Genomic DNA, 9,805 nt, shown 5'->3' on the forward strand with positions numbered 1-9,805 from the left:
ATTTTGGAAGAGTGTGGGCCCGACAGGTTTGGAGTGGCTGACTAGGTTGTTTAATGTCATCTTTAAGACGGCAATGATGCCTGAAGAATGGAGGTCGAGTGTAATGGTCCCTCTATACAAGAACAAGGGAGATATCCAGAGTTGCAACAACTATAGAGGTATCAAGCTACTAAGCCATACTATGAAAGTGTGGGAAAGGGTGGTGGAGATGAGGGTGAGGAAAGGCGTGTCTATTTCAGAGAATCAGTTCGGATTCATGCCGGGACGCTCAACTACAGAAGCCATCCATCTTGTGAGGAGACCGGTGGAGCAGTATAGGGAGAGGAAAAGGGACTTACACATGGTATTCATTGACCTAGAAAAGGCTTACGACAAAGTCCCAAGAGAAATCCTATGGAGATGCTTGGAGGCTAAAGGTGTACCTGTGGCGTACATTAGGGTGATCAAGGACATGTATGAGGGAGCCAAAACCAGGGTAAGGACAGTAGGAGGAGACTCAGAGCACTTTCCAGTTGTGATGGGGTTGCATCAAGGATCAGCTCTTAGTCCGTTCTTATTTGCCTTGGTGATGGATGGATTGACGCGGCAAATTCAAGGTGAGGTGCCATGGTGTATGCTTTTCGCGGATGACATAGTCCTGATCGATGAGACTCGTAGCGGAGTTAACGCTAAGCTGGAGGATTGGAGACAAACTCTGGAGTCTAAAGGGTTTAAGCTGAGTAGGACCAAGACAGAGTACTTAGAGTGTAAGTTTAGTGAAGCACCTCAGGAGGCCGGCTTGGAAGTGAGGCTTGGTACCCAAGTCATCCAGAAGAAAAGGAGTTTCAAGTATCTTGGGTCTATTATGCAAGGCAGCGGGGAGATTGACGATGATGTCACACATCGTATTGGGGCAGGGTGGATAAAATGGAGGCTTGCTTCCGGAGTGCTATGTGACAAGAAGGTGCCACCACAACTTAAGGGAAAGTTCTACAAAGTGGTGGTTAGACCGACTATGTTGTATGGGGCGGAGTGTTGGCCAGTTAAGGTTTCTCACGTTCAAAAGATGAAAGTTGCTGAGATGAGAATGTTGAGATGGATGTGTGGCCACACCAGGAGTGACAGGATTAGGAATGAGGATATTCGGGACAAGGTGGGAGTGGCCTCGGTGGAAGACAAGATGCGAGAAGCGAGATTGAGATGGTTTGGGCATGTGAAGAGGATAGACACGGATGCCCCAGTGCGGAGGTGTGAGAGGTTGGCCATGGATGGTTTCAGACGAGGTAGGGGTAGGCCAAAGAAGTATTGGGGAGAGGTAATTAGACACGACATGGCGCAGTTACAGCTTACCGAGGACATGACCTTAGATAGGAGGGTTTGGAGGACCCATATTAGGGTAGAAGGCTAGTAGATAGTCTCATTACCCTGCCTTATTAATAGTCGCATTATCGTAGTATAATTTCTTGTGCTCTAATTTATGCTATTATGCTATTATCTGTTATTTCCTGTGCTTTGATTATTCTATGTTATCTGTGTCGCTTGCGTTACTTCATTTCCATATTGCTTTGAATCTCTTAGCCGTATCTGACCTCTTTTTATGTTTTTATTGAGTCGAGGGTCTCTCGGAAACAGCCATCCTACCTTGGTAGGAGTAAGGTCTGCGTACACTCTACCCTCCCCAGACCCCACGTTGTGGGATTTCACTGGGTTGTTGTTGTTGTTGTTGTTGATGTTGTGTCGTGTTGTGTTGTGTTGTGTGTTGGTTGTTGTTGTAGAGAAATTATGGTGGTTGGAAACTTGTGATTGAAGTTTATGTAAATTGAATATCATGTTCTTATATGTATGGAAAACAATGGTATTGGTATGGTGTTGTTGGAAAATATATTATAAGGTTATTATTGTTTTTATTGGAGTTGGAAGGTTTTGAAGGAAGTGGTATATTCATTGAGTTATTATAATGTAGTTTGGATTGAATATGGAAACTGTTAGTATGGTTGTTGACTTTATGTTGATAGTTTGGCCGGGTTGTATTCCCGGGATTGTTGTTGGTTGAAATTGGCCAAGTTGAACTTGGTGGTATGGTATATTTACAGGGGAAGGGCTGCCGAAATTTCGGTAGACAAGTGTCATTTTGAGATTTTACTTCTAGACACTTGAACTAACATTTGGTAAATGTGACCAAATTGTAGATTCTGGCGGATTTGCGACTTGAATTTGGAATAGCATAAGCAGCGGAAAGAGGTATGTAAGGCTTTACCTTCCTTTCTTGGCATGTCCTTGACGTAATAGGGTTGGACACGGGCCTCGGGGACCATTCCTTTTCTCGAAATCCAAGACTAAAATTAGCTACTAATCATTCAGTAGAATTGAACTAGAAAGTGTGCAAAATGTCGAAACACCTTCCTAGTCCTCTAGAACTTGCATACAGAGGACCCGATTACCTTAAAACCCCCACAAGTAACGCCATGACATACAATATATGAAAATTTAGTACGCCGCCTCATTTGACTCGAGGCGGGCCCACTGTTCCCGGATTTCCTCTATTGCTTCATTTGACTTGTTTTGGAGTAGAATCCTAAGGAAACCTTTGATCCTTGTTCCGATTATCAAACGCTAAGTACAGCACCCCCTAGTGTGAATATGTCTATGAGGACCATGATAACGATAATGCTAAGAAAGAACATACGCCTATGACAAGTATGACTAAGATGATGAATATGATCTTCTAACGATAACGATGAAGTTAAAGATGAGAAAAGTGCCTACGATAGATATGTTGACGATATATTCTGCTATAGAAATGAAAACATAAGGATGTTAAATTATTTCTAGATAACCCAATTCTATTATAGGTAATGACTATTCTAAAGGTTCTAAATACATGAAAATATGCCTTATGACCCCGATTGATGTTTTCTCATAGTGACACTTTTCATTGGTAGTCTCGCCTTATAACACTTGTTCCTTCCAGGTGAGGCAAAGCTACTACGGTTGTTCCATAATGAAATCGGCGGTTACCGACCTTACGTCACTCCGATGGATATGTATCTTTCTTGGGCTCTCATGCATGCTTTATAGATGACGTATGTTTATATGTATATGCATGAGTATATGGGGAAGTACGGGAAAGGGAAGGCGCTATAGGCGCACAGCCACCTGATCAGCTGGAGTATGATACATGATTTCGTCCCGGACGCGGGATTTATGGCTAAATGGATCGGAGCCGACGCCTCGGCGACATGACATGACGTATTTTCTATATATGTATATGAAAAGAGATATTTTTTTCTAAGTAATTAAAGTGGTATGCATACATATGGATCGGGCTGCACGTCCCGCAGCAACATGCTATATTACATGCACTTGTGGATCGGGCTGCCCGTTCCGCAGCTATATGTTATAGTATATGTACATGTGGATCGGGCTGCACGTCCCGCAGCGCTAAGCATGCATGGTATCCGCCAAAGGGCCCTTATATGTACAGGTTATCCTTCCACCTCATGATATTGCGCTATGCTTCTTTTATGTTATTATCCTTGCTCTATATCTTTCATATGTTATTATTCATGCCTTACATACTCGGTACATTATTCGTACTGACGTCCCTTCTTGTGGACGCTGCGTTTCATGCCGCGCAGGTCAGCAGGCAGATAGACTTGATTCCTAGGAGCTTCATCAGCAGTGTTGTAGCAGTGCTCCAGTTGTTCCGGAGCTCCAGTTACTTGGTACTACTTTCGTGTATATATTCAGGCCCGGCAGAATCCGGCCCTTCATATGTATATGTGTACTATGATTAGAGGCTCGTAGACAGATGTGTACAGGTAGATGTTTTGTATCTATGAGTGTTCTCGTCGCTGTGTCATGTGCTGTTAGAGCTTACTGGCCTATGTTTATAATTATGCTACCAATGTGAATGTTCAGTAACAAAAAAAAATGGTACAGTTTATACGGCTTGCTTAGTGACAAGAGTATGATACGAGACAAGGGGTGCTCGGTACAAGTATCGGGTACTCGTCACGGCCCTAGTTGGGTCGTGACAGAAGTGGTATCAGAGCAGTTCGGTCCTAGGGGTTTGTCTACGAGCCGTGTCCAGTAGAGTCCTGTTTATGGGTGTGTAGCGCGCCACACTTATAAACAGGAGGCTGCAGGGCATTTAGGAAATATGACCTTCTTTGTACTCTAGATCGTGCGATAGAGCTATGTTATCAGGCTTCCTTATTCTTTTCCTAATCCTATGTTATCATTTCAGTAATGCCGGTGAAGAGGAAAGCTACAGCGGCCCAGAAAGGCAAGACGGTGGCTGGGAAAAGAATTGAACGGGAGCCACCAGTGGAAGTAGAAGAAGGCGAGTCGCATAACGAGGCTCCTCCTCAGACTTCTCATGTTTCCCCCGTGTCAGCGGAGCAGGGAGGAGTCCCAGCTCCGGCCCCGGCACCTCCAGTTCCACCGCCAGCAGCCCCGGGTCAGCAGATGGCAGAGGCCATCTAGTTAGTCGCCGCACAAGTTCAGCGGCAAGACACAGATGAGGGAGCCAGGGCAGTGAGTGCAAGGGCTCGTGATTTTATCACCCTGAAACCTCCGGAGTTTTACGGATCGAAACCAGAGGAAGACCCGCAGAGCTTCATAGATGAGATGCTGAGGACTCTGAGGATCATACATGCCTCGGATACGGAGTCCGTAGAGTTGGCTTCGTACAGGCTGCGGGATGTGGCAGTTCTGTGGTATAACAGCTGGGTGGCTTCGAGGGGAGCAAACGCACCCCCTCCAGTTTGGCAAGAATTTACTGAGGCATTTCTGCGACATTTTCTACCGCCAGAGGTTCGACGGGCTCGAGCCGATATGTTCTTGAACCTTAGACAGGGAAATATGAGCGTTCGAGAATACAGTCTTCGTTTTAACTCGTTAGCCAGATATGCACCAGCCATGATAGCTAATACGGGAAATCATGTGCACCGATTTGTGAGTGGACTGGGGCCACATTTAGTCAAGGAGTGTTTGACGGCTTCACTCCAGGATGGGATGACCATTACCCGTATTCAGACCCACGCCCAAACCCTGGAGGAACAGTATCAGTCACAGAGAGTGGAGCTTTATCCAGATAGGGGTTCCAGGAAAGGAGGTAAATCTTTCAGGGCTAGGAGTGAATACAGAGGGGGGAAGGCACAGGAGCAATCTAGGTATTCAGGCCAATCGGCGGCCAGTGCACCTCCTCGGTTTGTTGATAGAGCTTCAGGGTTCCAATATAGCGCTGAGGCTAGCAGGACAATGCCACCCCCACCACGGTGTTCTCGGTGTGGTAGGCCACACTCTGGAGAGTGTCGCGCAGGCACAGGTGCATGTTATAGTTGCGGGCGGGTTGGCCATATGATGCGCGATTGCCCGCTGAAGAACGAGGGAGAAAGAGCCCAGCCCGCCGGATCGGCAATTGGTTCGTCATCAACCGTACGCCCGCCTGGGCAGACTTCCCAGGTCCCAGCGGACCATAGCCGCGGTAGAGGAAGGGCGTCCAGTTCAGCCAGTCCTCCCCACCGTATATACGCGTTGACAGGACGACAGGATCCTGACCCTCCCCAGATGCCGCCACAGGTACATTATCGACACTTTATTATTATATGAATATGTTAAATTGCCCTAGATTTTATTATATTATATCCCACTCCTTGTATTATTAAATATAGGGGGAAATCTGAAGATTCAGGATGAAGGATACCGTATACATAGGAAAAAGATGACTATAGCTAGTCGTGAAGGCTAAAATAGTAATTAAAAGAGAAAGACGCGTTACGAGGGCATCCCGGAAATTTTTAAGACACCAATACACCCCAGATTACGTGATAAAGATAGCCCGGGGAGTGGAGGCAAGAATATTAGCGTTAAAAACCCCGAAATGCATGGAAGATTCAAGGTTAAGCGTGCTAGGGTGAGAGAAATTTCATGATGGGTGACCCCCTGGGAAGTATGTTGAAAATTTCGTAAATATAGGAATGGAAGATGAATGTGAAATTAGGTATCCTAAAGTAAATTAGAGTGTGTGAAGTGGTTAGAAACCCTATAGGAGTCGTGTAGGCTAGGACGAACTAGACCAGCAGAAGGGGAGAAAGTATGACAGAACTTTGGGATTAAAGACAGTGTGACTGGTATTTGGAGATGTTTATAAGTAAAATGGTAGTATATATATGGATGTAACCTATCAATTGTGACTGTAGGGTTCTAGAAATAGTACCGCGATATATGGAAGGTCGCGGAAAACGATGGTTATTTCAAGGGCATAGGCGTGCATAGACCTTCTTAATAAAGGGGGGGAGGACATGCTAGATTTAAGATGGACTATGGCGATTTAAGCTTCCACCAAGAGACTTATTAATGCAGGGCCAGTGTTCGGAGCTAACTCAATCAACCTACGACAGAAAAAGGGCAACCGAAGTTTCCAAAATGGAGATGTTAAGCGACATGTGAGGTATCTAGGAAGGAGACCTCCCCAAAATATCATAATACATTATGAGGTCAGCTGAACATTCGAGGAAGAATGTTCCAAAGGGGGGGGAGGATGTTACAGCCCGTACTTCATACGTTCGGATATTGCGAGATAGTGGTGAGAAGTTAAGGACACGAATAGGTTCCAAATTTTTTTTTAATGTACAAGTTGGTTTTGAATATTATTTATGACTATTACTAGTATGGAAATATTGTGAAAGGTTAAGGGCAAAATGAGAAATTCGCAAAAGGGGCCATATTGACCATGTGAAGAAATAAGGGGCTAGGATGACAAAATGGGTCATCTTTTGTGTTGAAAAAAAAATCAAGAAAAAGGAGGAATTTTCTAGAAAAAGAATGGAAGGGGGGGTCATGTGGCCATACTTTTGTGTTGAGGGACTTATCCATAAATATGGAAAAATGAGTGGAAGACTTGTATAAAGTCATCTTTATTCCATAATTCACTAGAAAATTCAAGAACAAAAGAAAAGAGGAGAAGGAGAAAAAAATCAAAGGCCTAATCGGCCAAGAGAAATTTTCCAAGAAACATTGACAAACAATTTCTTGAAAATTTCTTCTTACCAATTCAAGGGTCCCTAGCGAGGTGGGGTAGTCTTTGGAGCAAGAAGAGCACATATTCATATAAGTTACCAATTATAGTCAAGTGAAGAAGTAGAGGAAAAAAAAAGGGGTAAGAACTTATATTTTTTTATGTTATGGATGATTTTGTATGTGTAGTATGAAAAAGTGGATGAAATTCATGGAAGAGTAAAATTATGTGTGGTCGTGTATGTGTATATGTGGGTAGAAATTATGTGTTAATCAATTTTGTTTTGTGTGTCGTGTTGTGTTGTGTTGTGTGTTGGTTGTTGTTGTAGAGAAATTATGGTGGTTGGAAACTTGTGATTGAAGTTTATGTAAATTGAATATCATGTTCTTATATGTATGGAAAACAATGGTATTGGTATGGTGTTGTTGGAAAATATATTATAAGGTTATTATTGTTTTTATTGGAGTTGGAAGGTTTTGAAGGAAGTGGTATATTCATTGAGTTATTATAATGTAGTTTGGATTGAATATGGAAACTGTTAGTATGGTTGTTGACTTTATGTTGATAGTTTGGCCGGGTTGTATTCCCGGGATTGTTGTTGGTTGAAATTGGCCAAGTTGAACTTGGTGGTATGGTATATTTACAGGGGAAGGGCTGCCGAAATTTCGGTAGACAAGTGTCATTTTGAGATTTTACTTCTAGACACTTGAACTAACATTTGGTAAATGTGACCAAATTGTAGATTCTGGCGGATTTGCGACTTGAATTTGGAATAGCATAAGCAGCGGAAAGAGGTATGTAAGGCTTTACCTTCCTTTCTTGGCATGTCCTTGACGTAATAGGGTTGGACACGGGCCTCGGGGACCATTCCTTTTCTCGAAATCCAAGACTAAAATTAGCTACTAATCATTCAGTAGAATTGAACTAGAAAGTGTGCAAAATGTCGAAACACCTTCCTAGTCCTCTAGAACTTGCATACAGAGGACCCGATTACCTTAAAACCCCCACAAGTAACGCCATGACATACAATATATGAAAATTTAGTACGCCGCCTCATTTGACTCGAGGCGGGCCCACTGTTCCCGGATTTCCTCTATTGCTTCATTTGACTTGTTTTGGAGTAGAATCCTAAGGAAACCTTTGATCCTTGTTCCGATTATCAAACGCTAAGTACAGCACCCCCTAGTGTGAATATGTCTATGAGGACCATGATAACGATAATGCTAAGAAAGAACATACGCCTATGACAAGTATGACTAAGATGATGAATATGATCTTCTAACGATAACGATGAAGTTAAAGATGAGAAAAGTGCCTACGATAGATATGTTGACGATATATTCTGCTATAGAAATGAAAACATAAGGATGTTAAATTATTTCTAGATAACCCAATTCTATTATAGGTAATGACTATTCTAAAGGTTCTAAATACATGAAAATATGCCTTATGACCCCGATTGATGTTTTCTCATAGTGACACTTTTCATTGGTAGTCTCGCCTTATAACACTTGTTCCTTCCAGGTGAGGCAAAGCTACTACGGTTGTTCCATAATGAAATCGGCGGTTACCGACCTTACGTCACTCCGATGGATATGTATCTTTCTTGGGCTCTCATGCATGCTTTATAGATGACGTATGTTTATATGTATATGCATGAGTATATGGGGAAGTACGGGAAAGGGAAGGCGCTATAGGCGCACAGCCACCTGATCAGCTGGAGTATGATACATGATTTCGTCCCGGACGCGGGATTTATGGCTAAATGGATCGGAGCCGACGCCTCGGCGACATGACATGACGTATTTTCTATATATGTATATGAAAAGAGATATTTTTTTCTAAGTAATTAAAGTGGTATGCATACATATGGATCGGGCTGCACGTCCCGCAGCAACATGCTATATTACATGCACTTGTGGATCGGGCTGCCCGTTCCGCAGCTATATGTTATAGTATATGTACATGTGGATCGGGCTGCACGTCCCGCAGCGCTAAGCATGCATGGTATCCGCCAAAGGGCCCTTATATGTACAGGTTATCCTTCCACCTCATGATATTGCGCTATGCTTCTTTTATGTTATTATCCTTGCTCTATATCTTTCATATGTTATTATTCATGCCTTACATACTCGGTACATTATTCGTACTGACGTCCCTTCTTGTGGACGCTGCATTTCATGCCGCGCAGGTCAGCAGGCAGATAGACTTGATTCCTAGGAGCTTCATCAGCAGTGTTGTAGCAGTGCTCCAGTTGTTCCGGAGCTCCAGTTACTTGGTACTACTTTCGTGTATATATTCAGGCCCGGCAGAATCCGGCCCTTCATATGTATATGTGTACTATGTTTAGAGGCTCGTAGACAGATGTGTACAGGTAGATGTTTTGTATCTATGAGTGCTCTCGTCGCTGTGTCATGTGCTGGCAGAGCTTACTGGCCTATGTTTATAATTATGCTACCAATGTGAATGTTCAGTAACAAAAAAAATGGTACAGTTTATACGGCTTGCTTAGTGACAAGAGTATGATACGAGACAAGGGGTGCTCGGTACAAGTATCGGGTACTCGTCACGGCCCTAGTTGGGTCGTGACACCTTTCTTCACTTATCCCTTCTTGTTCGGCTAGGTTCACCACTTGCACAATAAATGCTCTTATTGCTCCAACAACCCTTCCATGTTAATTAGGGCCTTCCATTTAGTGGAAATACTAGAAGAAAATAATTTTTCTTGATCAATTTCCATGGGGTAATTTTTTGGAGCTATGGCTGAATGGCCTCTTAATTTTTTTTCCTCCATGTTTCTTG

This window comes from Lycium barbarum, chromosome 2, assembly GCF_019175385.1.
Source record: "Lycium barbarum isolate Lr01 chromosome 2, ASM1917538v2, whole genome shotgun sequence".
Lineage (NCBI taxonomy): Eukaryota > Viridiplantae > Streptophyta > Magnoliopsida > Solanales > Solanaceae > Lycium > Lycium barbarum.